Source organism: Excalfactoria chinensis, chromosome 3 (assembly GCF_039878825.1).
Source record: "Excalfactoria chinensis isolate bCotChi1 chromosome 3, bCotChi1.hap2, whole genome shotgun sequence".
Lineage (NCBI taxonomy): Eukaryota > Metazoa > Chordata > Aves > Galliformes > Phasianidae > Excalfactoria > Excalfactoria chinensis.
The window spans coordinates 61552476-61573028 of record NC_092827.1 but is presented as its reverse complement, the minus strand read 5'-3'; the positions used below and the strand labels follow the sequence as shown (position 1 = coordinate 61573028).

At 36.8% G+C, this 20553-nt stretch overlaps 1 long non-coding RNA gene across 1 annotated transcript; it reads left to right on the top strand.

Annotated features, from left to right (window-relative positions):
- Nucleotides 1–651: 651 nt before the first annotated feature.
- Nucleotides 652–19331, top strand: LOC140249510 (uncharacterized). The gene is made up of 3 exons (XR_011903026.1): nt 652–678; nt 18620–18681; nt 19083–19331. It is a non-coding gene; the product is annotated as an uncharacterized lncRNA (long non-coding RNA).
- The last annotated feature ends 1222 nt before the right edge of the window (nt 19332–20553 follow it).

Genomic DNA, 20553 nt, shown 5'->3' with positions numbered 1-20553 from the left:
AACTTCTGATACACCTTCTTGTTCTGCAATTCATTCCCCACAGTAATCATCTGTAAGAATACTTTATAAATGAGATGGAACCAGTATAATTTAGGGATGAATTTGGGTCTCTTAACAGCTGTGATAAAATAATAATTTTGTTTCATTAAGTGGAATATGAATTTTAATTTGTATAACAGGCCTTTAATGAGTACACTAAAAATCATTCCTGAATGCAGTTGCATTACAACAGCTGATACCTTTATTTATTGGAATTACCCAGAAAAATAAAGCTTTTGATCACTGCCCAATGACTTCCTGTTAGCGGCTCACGGGGCAACACGGAGAGTCTCAACTGAGATTTATCACAGTATTTTTCAAATTGACCTGAATTTTCATATCTATAAATAACTGCAATCACAGAGTAGTTAATAAGAGTAGTCAGGGCACATATTTTTGGCTCACATTTCCAATTGATAGGCTTATGTAGTGGAAATGCTCAGTCACAGCCTGAAGCAGTGATTGAGCACCTGGTGGGAAGGTAGGGTCAACCCAGAGGAGCTCAGGTGCATGCAATATACCTGAGTGTCCGGAAGGGGTGGAGCCAGGATACACCCCTTCCCAGACCTTATTTAAGGGTTGGTGGAGGAGATGAGGTTATCTTGCTGGAGATCCTTGTCCATCTGAGGTTTTCTCAAGGTATGTAGTTTTTCTTCCTTTGTGTCTATGTCTGCTGCATTTGGGCTTGTTCTTGTTTGCTGTAGCCAAAGACTTTGCCAACTTGCTGTTATTATCTCATTATAGCATTACAGCTTACAACTGAGAAGTTCATTGTTGGGTGTCACTTTTAAGTTGTACAGGATATGCTCAGTTTGTTCTATTTCTGCATATAGATTTTTTATTCCAGAAATTTACTGTAAAATTTGCCTAGTACTTTAAAAATAATAATAATAATCCCAGACCTGAGGCCCAATTTCATTTTTCCACTTACTCTCAATACATTTTATTACTCTTGAAATCCAAAGGACTTTTTTATTTATTTTTTGTCAGTATGTTATTTTATAAAACTTAAGTTCTAAACGGTGCTAAACAACATTAGAATGCCTTCACAGCTGCATATCACAAATAACATATGATGGGGCACAACCTTTTAGTAGCCAGCAAACCATGGCTTGAAATGGTTCCTTCTGTAAAAGCCTATAAGAAAACACTCAATTGCAGACGTGAATTCAATGCAATACTTGATTTCAAGTTAAAGGTCCAACGGTGCATAGAAATCAGGTGCAGAGCAGAGGTGGAGAAGTGTCAGGCGTTACTAATACTGTTACCAGCTGATATAAATTATCTCTAATGTTATGGTATTAATGCACTCTGACCAGAACTAAAATTTGCTACTAAAGTTTATAAAGAAAATAAGCTATTTCACGTTTTGATTCATTACCAATGGAGGTTTTGCTGCAGGGTAGGTGGAGACTTTTCTAAACTTCTCTCCTTCTCTTTTCTGGCCGGCTCCTTCAGCTGCTGAAGGGTTCTGAAATGTTGCTGTCTTCTGGCCTTCTGCAAGGCCAGCACATCAGCAACACAAAGCTGCTGACTGTTAGCAGATTGTTAATACAGGCTGTCCTGGTACCTGCGCTACTTTCATGGGCTCCCTTCTAGATCCTGGGCAAATATAGTATCTTGGCTACATCCTAGCAAGACTGTAGGTGAAATTTATATGCAAATCTAAGCAAACTTTGATTTTTTCACTGGTGTCTAGTGTGTTAATATTTGATCACGGCTGTACCACCAGTGAATGAGAGGGAAGCTGTTGATGGGAAATTTGACAGCTGTTTACTGCAAATCCTAATGGTGTGTCCTAGATTAGCAGAAAGGCTTGACATGTTGATGTTTAAGTCCCTTCTCATGAATGTTTCATCACTAGCAGTAATAAGTCTTTGTACGTCAATGATTTTCTACTTGATCCCTCTGATTTTTTTCCAAATTAAGTCATATTCTCACTTGCACCGTTACCAAAATGCCAGCTGTGCAAAGTAATTCAGGCATATCCATGCAACTGTCACATCACTGCTTTTAAGGCACCCAGGTTTTGCAGAAGAACTCACAAATACATGATAGGCAAATTCACTCCAGTGGATAGAAAGGCACATGGGGAAGAAGCACAGAGAGCAAAGTGGATCCCAAAGTGACCCTACAATAGCATACAGCCTATGATTACTGATTTCCAATGCCTTTGGGTTGCCTCACAGATTTGTTAGGGTTAAATCAGTGAATTACATATTTGGAAGGGGAGGCTGGCACAGAAACAAAGTAAGAGAGTAGATGGCTGGAGCAGTGAATATCACAGTGGAGAAATCCATTCTCTCTCTTCCTCTGTGGAGTTCACATCTAAGCTGGCAAAGCATGTGTGAAGCTGCCTGTAGGTAAGCGTAGCTGAGACATAAATGAAAAATGCAATGCTGAAAGGGTAAATTTCATTGAATCTTATCTAATATTAAGACTGCACGAAGGCCATAAATAAACATCCACTGGGACGGCTTGCTCACATTACCCTAGTTTATATATTCTTTACAAACCATTTGTAAATTTCTCTTCATGTGGGACAGTATCCTTAGCGTGACATCTAGATAGCACTTCTGTAGCGTGAGAGACCCTCTCTAGCTCAGGTTTTTAAGGCTATAACAGGAAAGTTTCTGCAGTTTTCTGCCCCTTATTTGTTACAGCAGCAGGTAATAAATAACCTTTGTGCCTGTGGGGCACCTGGTGCCTGTAGCTGCCTACCACATCTTACAGAAGCCTTTCTTTACCAGGTAGCCGCAGCTGCCTACTGATCTTTCAGAATAATAGAAATAAGAAGGGATTTGGAGAGCCTGAAAGGATGGCAGGTTTCAGCCATAAGAACTTTAAATGGGGTGAGAGTGAGAATGGGGAAATAGAAGTACGATAAAGAGTGGTGACCCTTTCAGCAATTTTCATTCCTGCTTTCACTTCTTGAGCACATCACTCCTGCTTTCACTCCGTGAAATAATAAAACACAGTGTATGATCATGCTTTCTTGTTTTATTATACAAAGGCCCCAAGACAGCTCTAAATTCAATATTTGTTAGTTCCTGAGAGCCTGATCATTGTAACTGAAGAACCCTGTGAAAATCTAATTTCTTGTCTACTACATAGATAGATGTAAATATAGGCACATTTTCTCACAAGCAGCACTTGGCCCAACAGTGATTCTGCCCAGCTGTGTGACAGTATTTTCCTAATATAACTTAATAACACATTAGGGATGAAAATGAAATTGCATAATTGCAGACACAGGCAAGAATGATACAACTGAAATTTTAACTTCCTTTCCGTTTTCTGAACATCTTCTAATTCAGAGTGACCTACTTATCTGTAGACATCTCTAACTAAAATAACTTGGATAAACTGAGACTGGATTTCACTCCCAATCTCAAACAGGAATAACCTTCCTGCTGTAATGTGTTGATGGAAGAAGCACACACAGCCTGGTCCTGATGCTACTTGCACAAATTTTATGTGATCATAATTTTTCACCTTCAGGGTTGTTTTTTCAATTCGTCATAGATCACAGCAAATGAGGTTGAACCTTATTAATGGTGAGGTTATATGAGGTTGCCCAGTAACTTTTGTTTCTTAAGACACTGAGGAATTGCTCCTAAATGGTTTAGGTGGGGTAGAAAGTGATAAAAGTAAGAAAATACAAACATGCATAACTGAAGTTATTATGAGGAACTCAGTTGTGCAGTTGTGCCGCAATGCTCAGCTACTTCATTTTTAAAATTGTAATTAGATTTTAATTACTGAAGCAGATGGAGCCCCTATGGTAATAGATGCAGTAGAAGTAATGTTGCTTATACAGCTTATGCTCAGTCTCTAAAAAGCAGTGGAAAAGCTTTTCTTCCATTTTGTCTGATTCTGGTGAATATACAGATGGCTGGTGTGTTAAGAACTCCCTGTATTAATCTGAGTTCAAATTTGCCTTCAGAGCAAGAACTGGACTTACCCACTCATACTTTGGATGAAAGTGTAGTACTGTGAATTTGTTTATTTAAAAAAAAAAAAACAAAAAAACACACACACACAAAAAAAACACCCTTTCTTACAGTTATAAAATGTTATTTTGCAACAAATGGAGTTTCTTTAACTACGAAAACCTGTATGGTTCAAAGTATGGTTTTCCTACCCCAGTCTCCCACACTTAATTCAAAGTCCACCCCCTGACCATCCTAAGGTAAGTGAGAGGGCATATGGTATTAAAGCTATAGACAAAATGGCATTAATGACTCTCTCCAATTGATTCAGTAAGAGTCATAAAGTACAATGGTTTATTTTGTAAAAGCAATGGTAAACATGAACACCTGCCTCATAAGTTCCAGGAGGTGCTTTTTTAAAAAAAAAAAAAAAAAAAAAAAAAAACAACAACAACAAAAAAAAAAAAAAAAAAACCTTCCTAATCATTCTGATGAGCTCAGACAAGCCATTAACATCATTCCAAAATTGCTCTTCAAAGATCACTAAGACCTCTGCAAAGGTTTTTATCAGCTCTTCCCCCTTGCCCATCTGTTGGGATCTTGCGACTGGATCCTCCTGGTGGGGCTGTACCATGGAGCCAACTGTTGGTGCTATTCCCTCTCACAGCAGCCCCGGACGGTCATAAAGGTCCTAGTTGAGCAGTGATGTGTTTGTGGGTCTGCTGCTGAAAAGAGCTGGGAGACTGTTGCAAGGGATCTGTGCCCTAAGCAGAGCTTTGTGAGGCACAGGTGCAGGTAGTTACCATAATGAAGACTGACAAATAGGAACAAAAGGATCTGATGGGCATCTTTGTTAACTTACAGTGGCAGGCTGCCTAGGAAAAAAAAGAGCTTGTTCCCCTTGAGGGGCCTCTTCAGCTTCCAGAATCTGCAGAATGTAGATATTCTAGAGGTATGAGCATGTCAGAGTTTCTGGCTAGGTTGTGTGGAGGTGGTGATATATACCAAACATTGGGAAGTGCAATTCTGTTCATCTGGGGCTTTGTTCCTCCCTCATTTTATTTATTTAGACAAGCAAGAGAGAGCACAGCTGAGCAAAAGAAGAGGCTCAGGAGCCTCATATAATGTTTACTAACATAGGAACATGGGAGGTGAGCCCAATCTGAACCTTGCAAGGAAGATGCAAAGGAAAGTAGGGCATCTCTGTTAATGTGGAGCACTCTGCTGACATACATATTGAGTATGGTTGCCCAACAAGACCACCAGCTCAGGAACTACAGCTATTTCTAGCAAAGGCAAATGTTACCACAGTTTAGGAGTAGGCATTTCCAAGTCAGTCCTGGTCAGTACTCTCACAGCTGTGTGTACTCTCAGTACTCTCTGTATGTTAGCATGAAGTAGATGCCAGGCTGTGATCAAGTTCTCTTCTGAATGGTTTACATAGTTGTGTTAATCTAATTCCTTTATTCTTTCTTCCTTTGTTTTTCCTTGATGTTAAATTAATTCCTGGCACTTTAGTTTCATACTTTTTTTTTTTTTTTTTTCTAAAATTACAGAGATTAAAATTGTTCGCAGAAGTCATCAATCTAAGCTGTGGTGGCACGATTGTTGCAAAGGATAATTAACTTCCTACTGCTCAGGATGGTTTTGAAATCTGTGTTAGCTTGAATATCTACATCATCTAGGATTTGCAAAACTGAACAAGAAAACTTGTGAGACTTTCTTAGTCTGTTTTCTAGCAGTTCTTGATTTCCATTTGGGAAATACTATGAAGGCAACCTGGTCTGTATTGGCTGTATCAATTTCATAATATTGTGTACACTCTTCCCGGAATTGTGTATTTACCAGATGTGTTTCTGTGGCTTCAGTGGAACTAGGATATTATTCCACATATTCAAAGCAAATGCTAATTTTCACATAGCTTTATTCATTATTATCAGCACCAGAGTTTACCTATTACTTTACATCTCTGTATTGGAAATGATGGATTCTGAAAGAAATCTCAGTGTTATGGTAATTTAAGAGGAACATTGTTCATTTGTCTTTCTATAAGAGTAGTCCTGTTTTGGGGGGCAGGAGGGGGGTGTGGAAGGAGGAAGGCTTTTCTTTGTTAACAGAGGGGATATGAGCAGAAATCCGGGTAAATATCCAGTGGAAGTTACTTAAATCCTTTCATGATGCAGAATTGTTGTTCATTTCTGTTGTACTGGGAAACTTTAAGAAGAGAAACTGGTGGAGCATTGATATTCATAGCTACTGTAGCAGACATCTGATATCTTAATCAAATGTTAAGTCAGGGTATCTGGCAACTCAAAGAGCATCCTGGTTGGTCTGTTGTAGAAGTACAGATATCACAAGCTCAAAAGCTTTTTGGGCAGTACATCTGCTTTTGACTATTTAGAATTATAGAATCACCAAGGTTGGAAAAGAACTCCACCATCATCCAGTTCAACCATCCACCTATCACCATTATTTCCCCATTAAACCATATCCCTTGGTACAACATCTTGAAAGCTTGAGTCGTAATTTGTTATCCTTTTCCTCAGAAGATGACCAAAAGATCTTAAATGTACTGTTGTCTTGGACAAAGTGCTAGAAAACTTGGTTTTGGTTAAGATTTTAATAACCCAAACAATGTAATCAATGAATTTATTCCCAAATATTTCACAAAGCATTTGGGATGCTTACCCATTAAACATGAAATCTTGCTCCTTGGAACAGCAGTAGGGCACAGCAGCCATATATCTTCTGTTTCTAACCTGGTTCTTAAATATCTGCTGTGGAGTCAAGAAGACATAATAACCTATGTATCATGGTTGGTTTTGTCCGAGACAAGCATTCCCATTATAGACATATTTAAGAGAAGGTCGTTGCATGAATTCTCAAGCCCATACTCCTTTCCCTTCCAGATTTCTGTGCTCCAGTGCTAAATGTCATGGGTTTTCATTTGTGTATGTATTTAGAAACTTTATTCAATCACTTTATTCATTATTTGATGTAAAGTTAAAAAAAAAATAAAATAAAGAAAGAAAATAGCATTACACAGATAGCTGAGCATACACCTTAGTGTGTATAATAGTGTGCATAATGAATAAGATTCAGGTCATACTGTTAGATAGTTACTTGAACCTGTGCGTCTAGTTGGAAGAAAACTCCCTAGGCTTTTGAGGACTGCTGACTTTGTTGTTACAACTCATTGCTTATCATTAGTGTTACAATAAAATCCCAGTAACCTACCAAGGTAGAGCGTTTCCAATCAGTGTTTCCATACATTGAACGTTTACTTGCTGCAGTGACACTTATAAATGAAGATGAGTTTCTCAATTTAAACACAAGTTGTTCTTTTGAAAGAAAGCATATTACGGTTACAGAATCCTTCAGGAGGTTTATTATAGCACAGACATCTTGTTAAGATCAAAGTTATCACTGTGTTGAAAAGCTCCCTCTCAATCTCTTCTCTAAGTGAAGCATTGATTTTTAAACCATAGCAGAGGAGATTTGACTGTTTCTTATCCTATTGTTTTCCTGGGATGTCAGGGTTGTTTCTTCTTTATTTTAAAAGTTGGTCAATGTTTCTCTAGTGAAAGAGAAGTTTTGAGAGCTCTAGTTGACTTGATGCCATCACAAGACAGTCCAGTCATTCACAGAGGCTGCCACTGCAGGTGCCATTCAAAGTAATATGCTACAAACTTGCAAGCATTAACTTTTTTTTTTTTTGGTACTTACAGTCACTTGAGTGTCATTATCTACAAACAGTACCTATTCAATGGGAAAATAAAAAAATTCTTCCCTATATTTCTACAGGCAAATGACTTCAGTCTTAGAAGTTAATATCTGATGTCCTACAGTTCAGGTAGCTTCAGTCTTGCTAGTGTAGGTTGGTGGCTTTCTTGCCTCTTCTCCATACATCCAAAGGATAAACACAGTCTCACAACTAAAGAGAAATGTAGGAACATGTGTTAGAATGTAGACCCTGAAGTATGGTATACTTCAGCAGGGACAAGGCAGAGGCTAAATAATGAAGAGCTCTATAGGAATGAGTTAGGAATTGAAAAGACCATCTTAAAAGTATATAGGAGAGTGGTTCCCATCACTTTTTCTGTCTGGAAAAGTGCCCATTGCTAGTGTCTGGTTCATTCTGATTTCTGTGTTGGTAACTCTCATCACTTCATATCAGATCTTGTGCTATTTTTCTGCAGGGTGAAATGTTTATATATAAATAGACAAGGGGTTTCTGGAAAAGTTTGAGAATGTGAAGCTCAGCCTTTGCTGGCTGAGGGATGCAAATAACACTGAGCATAGCCTCAGAGCCTGGGACGTTTTGCAGGCAGTGCTGCAGGCTGCATTTCCTTGGAGGTTATCAACCATTCTGAGAGGTCATTTTCCCTCTTTAATCTCTAGAGATCTTCTAGCAAGCATATATTTTTCCATAGCAGCTCCAGTTTCTAAGAATGACATTGCTGAAGGAGACATTTGGTCTTAATAGGTTGTGAACTTTGGCTTCCAAAACTGGGTGTAGATCAATAACTCAGCTCGTGGTTAAGAAAAATAGGGAATGGTTAGACATTTGGGGGATGGGAAGGGGAGTAGGAGGGGGGAGGAAAATAAAAGATTTGTGGAATAACTGAGAAAATTCATAGAAAAACATGATCCTAATGTAAGATCTCTTCCCCACTTGAAACTTGGTTAGAGACAATTTCTTCGTTACTGCTCTTTCATAGTCTTTTTTTCTTTTTACACTCCAATCCTTCAAAATATGTGATCTGTAAATAAAACCAAAGAAGTGAAAATTCTTAAAATGTTACTTGTTAAATGTTTGTGCTTAATTAAAGTCTGCTAATAGGAGACAGATTAACTGTGCCTTCCTGGATACAAGTAGAAAGCCATTATCTAGAAGATACAAGTAAGGATCTTATTTCAACTAGCTCAGAGCTTTGGGTGTTCTAATTTCAGTGACTTTAGTGAGGAGTGTCAGATTTCTCCTCCCACCCCATGAATTTCCTGTTTTTATATGACATTTCGCACAAGAGCTGTTGGGCCACATCCTAAGTGTGAGTTATTAATATATGAATTCAGATCTGAACATAATGACTTCTATTTTATTATATTGGTCTATAAACTCAAAGGTGGATACTGGTGGTACAACAGCAGGAGTTGAACCTTTCCCCCACTATTCCATTACATGCTGTCGTTATATGACAGATGGCAGCAGAGGGGCAATCTGACAAAATGGTGTCTGAGAGGGAAGCGGGATGATGCAAAAACTTATCATTGAATTCCTTTGTGAGTTAGAATTGGTGTTACCCACGGATACTGATTGATGCTTGCTGAACCTTTACGGAGATCAACCAGTGGATGTGAGCACAATGAGCTAGTGGGTGGTTTTGTAACTTTGTCAAATAGCATTTCTGTGCTCTTTGTATCTCTCGTTGTTTCCATGGAAATAAATAGGAGGCATTACTGTCAGAGAGGTCTGCACGCTCTCTCTTTGGCAAATGTTTAACAAGAATTTAGGCATCAAAAAAGTGTATATAGTAAACTCTAGGACTCTTTAAATACTTCCTTTAGAAGTATATTCGCTTCTGTACTTGAATAAATATGAGTGTTTTGGATAACACTGATAACGTGGTGAGAGCAACAGGGGAGAAAATTGAGTACAACGAATGCTGAGCTTAAAAACAGCATTTCCTTCATTTCCTTATATATATATATATATATATATATTTTTTTTTTTTTTTTTTCCCTCCTCATAAGAAGATGAGCTTGGAAGAAGCTTACAAATTCAAGCTATACTTTTCAGAGTACATATTATACATATTACCAGTACTATAGTGCTATGCTTAGGCAGGTGGAATCAGATTGCAGCACTGTGCTCCAAATTATTTTCTCTCTGGTAGATAATGAGAGAAGGAAACCAATGTAAAAACAAGCAGTTAGCAAAAAGAAAAACCAAACAAACAAAACAAACAAACAAAACAAAAAACACCAAACAAAGCAGTAATTATCCATAAGAATTACAGGAATAACTTTACTAAGTGATTAGCAGACTTACAGACTCATATGAGTTAAAATGCTGAGAAGCAACTCAAGATTTTGTTCAAGACACAGTTTCTTAACTGAAGATTATTTTTAATGCTTATATAACCAACTTTTTCTGGAGATTTGAGCCCTGCTATACAGGTCTTCTGCAAGGAGTTCATCTCTTTCAGGGTGAGCCAGATGTCAGGTCAGGGAAGAAAGTAGGCTGGCTTTTACCTGGAAATAATTTTTTGGTCCAATGGTTAAGACACAGCCTCGTTACACAGCTGCTTCATATGTATGTCTGCAGAAAACAACAGCATCAAAGGAACACCCAATGTAATGCTACTGATATACAACCTCAACTGCCAGGTATAGCTCAGTGGTCATGAAACATGTTTGTATTTTTGATTTTTGAAGCTATATGCCTACTTCGTGGTCTGTATTTCTTAGTTGTTATTGTGAGTAAAACAAATTGAGCAGAATCTGTGTCTGTAGAGTTCTAGGAACATACACCTGGACCTCTAAAGTATCTGTTTTCAGAACAAGAGAAATAAACAAAATACATGTTCTGGAATGACTGCAGAATATTGTTTAAACTTTATTTAAAAAAAAAAAAAGTGCATTCCACTTGTCAGAGGCTAAGCTTGATCAGAGCAAAGACCTCTTGTTTCAAAACATTACTGAAAGAAGAAATGGTGTTGACTTTTACTACTTAGAAATATTTTTAGTGAAACTGAACCAGAGCCACATTGAGGAACAGATGTGATCTCCAGGTAGCACAGGCTATCAATAATATTGACTGTGATCTATAAAAGCAATAATAAAAATCTGACTAAGTAGCTTATTTTAAGTAAGTGATGTCTGTGAATTTGTAGGCTCTTATACTGGGTTTGTTGTAAGTCTCTGAATTGCACTTAACATGAAGAATTTGTAGAGAAATAGGCATGAAAGTGTCTATTTCTATAACTAGACAGCACTGAAAGACTAACCATGGATGGTAAAGGTATAAGCAAAGTAATTTAAGAATTTAGTAGAAAATAAGCTTTTTCACTTCCAACAGAAACAGCAGTTTGTCAGTCTTGATTGGTATTGGATGAAAGGCAAATAGATCAGATTACAGGAAAAAAGTAGAAGAAATGTTAATTCTGCAGCTAAGAATACTCGTATTTTCTTGTTTATCCTGTTGCCAAAGGCAGTGAGTCTAACCATCACCAAACAGGTATGTCTAACAGAGAAATTATGCTGAGTCTGAGTAATCTGACAGCTCAGTGTTTTCCCCATAGAGTATTCAATGCCTTTTTACTTGTATCTGTTGATTTATTTCTGATGTAGAGCTATGATGACTCGGTGTTGTTCACACAGTCATCACTTTTGTAAACTACAAGGATGGATAACAGAATGGGAGTGAGAGCCCTTTCCCTCTCAACCTAAGCAGAAGAATCCAAAATAGCAGCTCTTCCCAGAGATTCGAGGGGGCTGTGCAAAACTCCTTCCTTCCCTCTTTATAAGATTCGTCCAGTCATAATGGTAGGCAAAATACTGCCAGACAACAATACATTCAGTCAAGGAGTTGCTGGTATTTTGTCTGTGCAGACATAAATGGCTATTCAAGTGCACAGAACTAGATACTAGCTGTTCTATGGAAATGAGTCATAGCAGAAGGCACACAGATTCCTGCTGGCCCAGGGAAGAAGGTTTTGCCTATTAGTATAGCATCTCTGTTCTAGTGTGAAAAATGACCTTATAAAATTGTCATCTCTTAGTAGAAATCTGGGCTTTCTGTACTTTTTTTTTTTACTTTTTTTTTTTTTTTTTTTTGACAGTGGTTAGAATTTAGTTACTCTTAAGTGAATGCCCAAATTAGTGTTTTTGCAGATCAGTTTCAGATGTACAACAAGGTTAATGTAGTTAGTAAATCTACAGAGCAACTGAGAAACTATGCCCTAAGCATTTATTCTTTTCTCTTCTTTGATTTCTTATCCTCTAAGCATCTCATGCTGAGACACACTATGTTATCACCTTGCAATTTCCAATAACTGTTATTCCACAGCAGGAAAAAAAAATAGATCAATTTGCCCCTCAACAATGACGAACATGTCTTCACTGGAAAAAAAAACAGCATGCTATTCATATTTTATTATTAATATACAGTTATTTGTACACACAGAGAAAGCAGAGTTCATGAATTCAAACAGTTTTCTCCTTTCAAGCAAGTAGACATAACTGATTGTTGTTATACTAGACTCATAAGTGACATGGGTATGTTTTCTGTGTTACAGAGTAAAAGCATCAAAACTGCATGTCTGTTGGTTTGTTTGAAGAGTGTAAATTTCCGTACTTCTCTTTGTTGCTTGTTCTATTCCATTCTTTCATTGTAGCCTACTGATTTTTCTGCATCTAGCTGTGGGATAAAAATACAGCACTCAAACAAGGATGATGGCATTCAGAACAGAAGTCTCTGTATTGCTTTCTTAGTCATAGGATTTCTTAAAGTAATCAGTACCTATATGGAACACTAAGTTACAGGAAACAAATCTTAGTAAAGTAGCTTACAGTGACCTTTACTTCTTCATGCGTCTTGTTTAGTCACTTAAAAACAATGTTATGTGGCATTTCAAAACCTTTTTATATTTATAGCTTTCCTCTTCCCCTTTGTGTTCCTGCACATTAAGAAAATGTATGTTAACTCAAGGAGATTCTTTTCTTTAATGAATATGCCATTGCAACATACTTCTTTAAATCATCTTCAATCAGTAAAAAATAATAAACTTGAAGTTTTTTTCAGGTATCTAACTTTATTTCTGGCTTGGCATCTATGCTGTTAAAGACAAGGACATTTTCTAAAAAGGAAATCGGGAAAAATGCCACAAGGGAAAAGGGGAAGCAAATCTCCATCAGGGTCATAAAATACATAAGTAGAGTCTACATACATTCTGAGTATTGAAAACCTTGTCAGCCTTCCCTAATTATTCCTGTTATTATCCGGTCCCATAGAACCTTCATCCCACTGCCTCCCCCTACAAGCCTAATTTATTTTTTGTATCACAATCATGCTATTATAATTACAAAGTTCAAAGGATAATTTGACAGCACTAGCTAAAATGATCATTGACTTTTACTTGTTATATTCTAGAGTAGAAGGTAAAGTTTTTGGTTTTTTCGCTGGCAATTTTGAATATTACTACAACTATTTGCTTTGTGACTCCTTTCTAGTTTTAGTTGATGGATTAGCTTTGGAAACAGCTTTCTTCTCACCTTTTGCTCCTTTTCTTTGGAAATATTTGTTTATTTATTTATTTATGCAGTTCTTACCTGATAGGTAGGTTATACTGTGTAGTGGAACACAAGCTTTAGGATTTACTACAATGAAAGTGAAGTCTTAAGTGCTTTGTTGTTGAGAAAAGAAAATAGTTTGTTGGAAAGGGGATTTCTACTGATTATATAACTAAAGTTAATCCTTTTTAAAGTCATCTAGTGGCTTCAGGAAGACAGAAGAGGTGATCTTGGATAGAATTCTTCTTCCAAATCAGAAAAACATCTGTTGGAGAAAAAACATGTACCCACATACACTTGATTTTCAGCAGAATTCCATAAAGAGAATGACTTACTGGAAAGTTGCAATACTAGATGGATATATGTACTAAATTCTTTATATTCTAAAAACCATTACTTTTATAGAGACAAGATTTTCATGTATGATATATACGTGTGTGTATATATATATTTATCATACATGAAAAAAAAAAAAAATATATGCTATAAATGTTCCCAAACTTCTATAAATAGGGAAATCTTAAATGCGATGTCCCTTGTCAATGCCACATTAAGAGGTATTTTCTGCTTTCTGCTGAGGCTGGTGGGATTCCCTAGCTTCTGTTTGCAAATGCTCTGTGTAGCATTTCAGATTCTACAATTGATTCCCGCATTTTATATAAATACGTGGGGTTGCCCCAGCCCAAGTGCAGCACCCTGCACTTGGCCTTATTGAACCTCTTTAGGTTTTCATGAATCCACTTCTCCAGCTTGTCCAGGTCCCTCTGGATGGCTTCCCTTCCTTCCAGTGTATTGACTTCACTGCTCAGCTTGGTGTCATCTGCAAACTTGCTGAGGGAGCCCTCAATGTCACTGATAAACAAGCCAACCCTTTCTTGGAGTGAGATCTTTGAATTTTAGGAAACATCTTCACAGTCTGAAGGCAAGTTTTGAAATTATTCTTTGTTTAACAAGTGACTTACTGTGGCAATCATGATGTGAGAAGAATTGGTATTAAACTGCTGACATTTATCATCATAAAAACAAGAGTGGAAACCATTGTCCTCCACTTGCTATAAACTGTCAGTCCGTTATTACTAAGGTAACAAATTAATTAACTGTGGTCCTTGAATGTAGTTAAAAAAAATAATAAATGTAGTAATTGTAATCTTTTATTAGTAAAGCCACTTAGCACTACCTAAGGGAAAAACAAATAATGGAATACAACCTTAAGTACCTTGGGACTTTCAGTTCTTGTGTGTATGCAGATATACAGAATTGCTTAGATAAATTATGTGAATTATACTAATTCCAGGCTTCTTTCTTAATGGTGAGGGTTGACTTCACATGTGAATGCAAGAGTGGAATCATCTTATGGTGCTATACTTGGACAAATCACAGCAATGTGATAAGGTGCTACCCATGCTGGAAGCACATACATAAGCAAAATCACATGACTGGTCTCTCTTGCTTTGGTTGGTATGTACAGCTCTGGTACATTACAAGGCAAAGAAATAAGAACAGTTTTGAATTATTTCAGTAAAGGGGGGAAAAAAGATAAAATGCAAACAGAGGATGGCTTCTGTTCTTAGTGTGCTCCATGAATTCTATGGGTATTTCTACTTCACTTTTTTAAAACATATTATTCACACTAGTTTTAATCAGCTTTCTTTTGCATTTCCTGTTCCCTGTTAAAACTGTTTTTTATTCAGGACCAATAAACTGTAACTCTACAGATCTGTTTTTCCATGGATATATACACATATGTATTATTATTATTTATTTATTTGTTCACTCTACGGCCATTTTCCTTAATGCTCTAGTGGCTCTGCAATTTGAAAAATGTGTAGTCTTGAAAAAGAGAATTCTAGCAAGTGATATATTATTGTATTGAACTCTTTAAGATTGCACATATCCAATCAATTTGCATAGTGAAGTTAGACTCATAATTTAAAATTCCCCAAACTTCATTAAAAGATTTTAGTTATGAATGAAGTTCAGAAATCTACCTCTTCATCCACCATTGATCATTAATGATGGTCCCTTAGGAACAGAATCAACGACTTCTTGCCACTCTATGATATAGCCCAGTGAGTCTGAAGTATCATAAACATAGGAGAGAGATTTAGAAACAGACTTGATGTCTGTGCATTGAACAGTGATGCAACATCATTCATATTGCTAAGAAGTTCTTATTTTCCCTGTATTCAAGCAACAAGCTTAAGGCAGTAAGGGTAAGAACTCCACAGAAAAACCTTTGTCGTGTGCTTGAAGCCTTGACATTTCAGCTGAATAGTATCCAGTACTGAGAGATCAGGTCAGCTAGATCCTTCCTGTAAGAAGCTGCAGTGCTAGGTACTGAATCACAGTTAATAGCTCTCAGAATACTGAGGCTTCCACTGATAACCATTTTAGAGAAAAACTAATAGATCCTCTTTGTCCTCTGCTTGTGCAGAGGTAGTTGTTCTGAGCATCAGTACATGCTTTACAATCTGTACTAAGATATTTGTGTTGTCATTTTTTTGTTGTATATAAGAATTTAGGTGCAACGGTATTAATGCCTTGGTTTATTTTTGTGCAGTGAGAACCAGCATTATTGCCTTTGGTTAGTTTATTTTCATATGCTCCATGACCTTCACACTGTGAACTCCATCCCTTTCAGTGTCAACATTTTTCAAAGGATTTATAATGTTTCTATTTGTCATTGTTTGAATGTTTCCAGTCTTTGAAGACTGAGAGGTCAAAGAACAGAGTGAATAAGACTGTTGCTTAGACACAAATGGCTGTTGCTTGGACACTGATAGCTCTTTTAAGGATAGCTTTGCTTACCGCAGAATAGTACTAAGCCAATAACTCTCACCTTTTCTGATTTATTAAAAATAATAATAAAAAAACCAGAAGTAACCTTCAGTTAAAACTAGTCCAGAAATTATCCAAAGTTACATGTAAGAGAGAACAATCTAATAGCACTGACATTTCTTTATAACTTCAGTTTGGATAAGTTAGCAAAAAGGACCAGCTCTGAGGCTAGCTGAGAAACTGCCCTGAGTATGCTACTTTTCAACTCTGGTTTTCAGGACAACCGAGCTGGAGAAAGTTGAACTAGAGAAAAGTTTGGTCACACAGATAGTGGTGTGCTTTAGGAATAAGCCTGTGCTTTGGAATAATTTGGACTAAGGAATTTTTCCTCACATGGCCACAAAATACGGAGAATACATTCGTGCATATGATACCAGAAAGTTTCTAAGTATTGGAATAAAATTTAGCTATCCAGGTGCTCACTGTAGTCACTGGAGATCCTGGACTTAAGGTATTACCCCAATGGAGATTTATAGGGCCTTTTTGTGTTGATTTTCTGAGACATCCACATAGTCAGTCCACATAGTCCTTACATGTATTACCTTGTAGCAGGCAGCCTCATAACCTGTATGTCAGTTGTGTCCCTAAAAAGGGACAGCAAAACATAAAAGTCTTTAGCTCTATTGATTATTTTATTCTTCAGTGTATTCTTCAGTGTATTTCTTCATTATCTCTTAATGTTCCAAATGTTTCAGCAGCTTTGTCTGTGACCTTCACTGAAATTTGATATTTCATCTTACACACTCTTAGTCAATAGTTCATCAACATTACCAGCCTGAAGAATTAGGTTTGGTCAAAATAATGCTTTTATTACCTTTTGTTTGTTTGGATCTTTGTGCTTTTCACTATTTCTTTCAGTTTGGTGTAGAGCTGAAGTAACGTTCTGAACATAAAGCCATGAGATATAGGGTACTCTGCTAGACTAAGAATCAGATGACATTTTTCTGGCAGACCTCTCCAGTGCTATTTACAAAGGATGTGGGTCATTACTGATGTAACCACTCTGCTACTTGAACTGAAATGGTCAACGAGCTGTTCCCCAAGGCAGCAGAATAATTACAGTGCTCAAAATTGTTTTTCTACGCTAAAAACCAACTCAGTTTTGTGTGAGTCTAAAAAGGGATATTGTCTTTTTCTTCCTTCTTTTTTTTACTCCTCTGTCATTCTGTCTGTCTCATTCTTTGCTGGACTAAATATCCTGAGAAAAATTCATTGTACATTTCTGGCAGAAATTCGGAAGAATTTTACTGGAGACCAGACTGTACAAACAAAATAACTATTTCAGAAACCTCTCTATTTTTGTACTAGATAGTTTAAGATGATAGAGTGTATGTTGTAGCTGTCTGTAATATAGACTACATAATAGGTTAGAATATAACAAATTATAGCTTCTGTTAGCCAGAGATATTATGTACTTTATAATATGAAATAGAAAAAAGCCAATATATAAAAGTAACTCAGGTGCCTCATATAAATTCTATGTTATATGTAACAGGTAGTTATGCAGTCTTGCCTAAATAACTTTATTACATGAACAAGTGGGTGTCAGTTCTGTCCAGGTAGGAGATAGGAACTGGATGATCTTTAAGGTCCTTTTCAACCCAGGCCATTCTGTGATTGCATACAAATAAACATATGTTAAAAAGTTATTTCAGGTCATGGGCAACTTTATAAACAGGCTCATTACATAATTTAATTCCTGTTTGTTAAAGATTTTAAAAAAATCCGTCTTTACAAAATAGGTAGTTCCTTAATGTGGAATCCATTTCCAGTACGCAGTGATCATTTCTGTAGTGCATCAGAAATTTCACATTAATATTTCATTTCCTCCTCCTCTACCATGGCAGTAGCCACTCCCTCTTGCCACAGTACGTATGCTGTGATGAAGTATAGTCATTCATGTGATACAATATAGTAATCAGAAGTAAATTACACCCTTTTACACTGCCACTCCCAATCACAATACCTAAAATGATGAGATAATTATTGTCATGGAAACACGGGAAAAAATAGAAGACTAGTCATTGAACAAGTGCTGTAATCATTAATAGTAAACGCCATGTGAAATAACAGTTTTATACTAATGATTATCCCAAAGCTTCAGTGGAAACTCCAGATACACTTAGTGAGCTGACTGCATGTAGACTCCAAAAACAACAACAACAAAACCCAACCAAAAAAAAAAAACCAACACACAACAAAACAAAGCATAAACTTGTCAAAATATTCTGTACAGTAACAGTTTCTTTGCTGTGTTTTGTACATCGTACATTTCCCAACATGAATATGAATTTCCATATGCAGCTGTTTCACAGTCATGCTTCAATATTTCCTCTGACTTCAAATACACCATAAAGCTCAGGCTCCTGGGCTTTATTACATAATGGCTTCTTTGAAAGTAATGCCTCCTATTTTATTATATTGGCCTATGACCTCTAAGGTGAATGTTGGTGGTGTGGCAGTTGAAGTTGATCCATCCCACAGATATCCAGTTACGTGTTGTTTCTGTGTGACAGCTGGTAGCAGAGGAGCAGTCTGACAGAATGGCGTCTGGCATGGAAGTGCCTATACAGCAAAGGTATGTCATTTAATTTCCTCATTAGTTAAAAATGGCAGCCACAGATATTCAACAGTGCTTTCTGAGTGTTTATGGAGGATGTGAGTATGGTAAGGTTACAGTTGGTGTGTTCCAGCAGTGGTGACTTTGGTAGATTTTTGAGAGTGCAGCATGTAGGGTTTTGTTCACCTCTGGTGAGAATGCACCTATGTTGAAAAGTAGTGTTTTGTAGCTGAGAACTTGTTCTATCAAATGTCATCATGCTCTTTGTATTTGTTGTATTTTCCATGAAAATAAACAGGGCGCATTACTTTCAGAGCAAGCTACACACATCTGTTGCTAGTTTTTCATTTAACCTCATAGCACCTCTCATTACCTCCTTGCTCTACTTGTCTCATACCTTCCTTTGCTTTACTTTGCAGAGGGAGAGTCATTAAAGTGGGTCTCCATTGCCTTGCTGACATTTTTCCTCGTCAAAAGCCAACATGTTTTCCACTGACAAGAAAACCACTTTCCCTTGACTGGAAATCACATGATCTCTCTGTAAAAAGTCTATTTTTCACCCTACCTTTTTGGAAAGTTTTCTATACTCAAGGGAGGATCAAAGAAATACGTTACTAAGAGCAGCCATGAGAAGGGAAAAACTCATGGGTGTGTGAATTTCTCATACTTTGAAAGATGGTCTACATTCTTTTCTGGATGCTCAGCATTGCACTGAGCTGTTTCACTTAACACTTCATTTCAACTATTTTATTTGGCGAAAAAAGTGAATTTTCATTTTTGCTATATATACTGCTTATCTGTTAGCACAGGGCTTTATTTAAACTAATCTTTAAAAAGTGGATCTACTTTTATGAGACTCAAATGATTGCAGTAAGTTGTCACTTTTTTGTGTTTTCTTTTTACAAGGGTGGAGTAACTACAGAAGAAAATTAATTCAATCCCATCACAAGGAATTCCTATGCTTTCAACATGCTTATCGCATTTTGAGTGTGAAAAGAAACATTTTTCAGTGTTTCACTGTCAGCCTTTCATTTTGAGGAAGCAACTTCACACAAAGAAACAATAACATGTCAGAAAAAAGAAAGATATTAGAGCCCTGTTTCTTATTTGCTTAGGCAGAGAGGAGGAGGTGAATGACTGCAGTGAGCAGGGAAGAAAGAGGAAGAGGTGATACTTGTTGATTTGGCTTGATATAAGAAGGGCTTTCTGTGACGAATAAGGTCACATTATAAAGAAACTAGTAGTTCTGGTGCATGTTTTTTCTTTATTAGTGGTTCTCAACCAGAACTTCTGCAGTCTGAATATCTGAAACCTTGTTATCAAGGCAAATAGAAGGTGAACCATGGCCATTACAAACAGCCCAGTGTGTGAAATTTTCAAAACTTAAATTTCCAGAAGCCATTTCAGAACTAAAGCAAGGGAGGTTTTTTGATCTTCTATGCCACTCCTGCTAGGTTCTTATACTACTCCCATCATTTTGCTATTTCTAGAGGTTTTGCTGTGTACATCCGGTACATTATGAATAGAAATGCTGTGCTGTGAGATTGTGAAGGTTTTCTGAAGAGAATCGTGCTAATTTCTTCTGTGGAAAATAAGACATGTCTTGGATATTTAGTTAAATTCAGATAGAACTAAACAAGTTCCAATTCTCTACCACCTGTTTGGCTTTTCAAAATCTTTTCATTTCAAGATTCACAGAGATAGTAAGGAAAGCCATTCATCAACTGAATAAGGAATTAAGCAGCAGCAATGTGAAACCTATTTTACATAAATATAAAAAATAAGCTAATTAATTGAATGTTGAGCTTTGCCACAATTGTGATTGTGGGGAAAAAAAAAAAGAAACAAATATGGGAAATGACTCAGGAAACTCAGAGTAAATTTTTATTT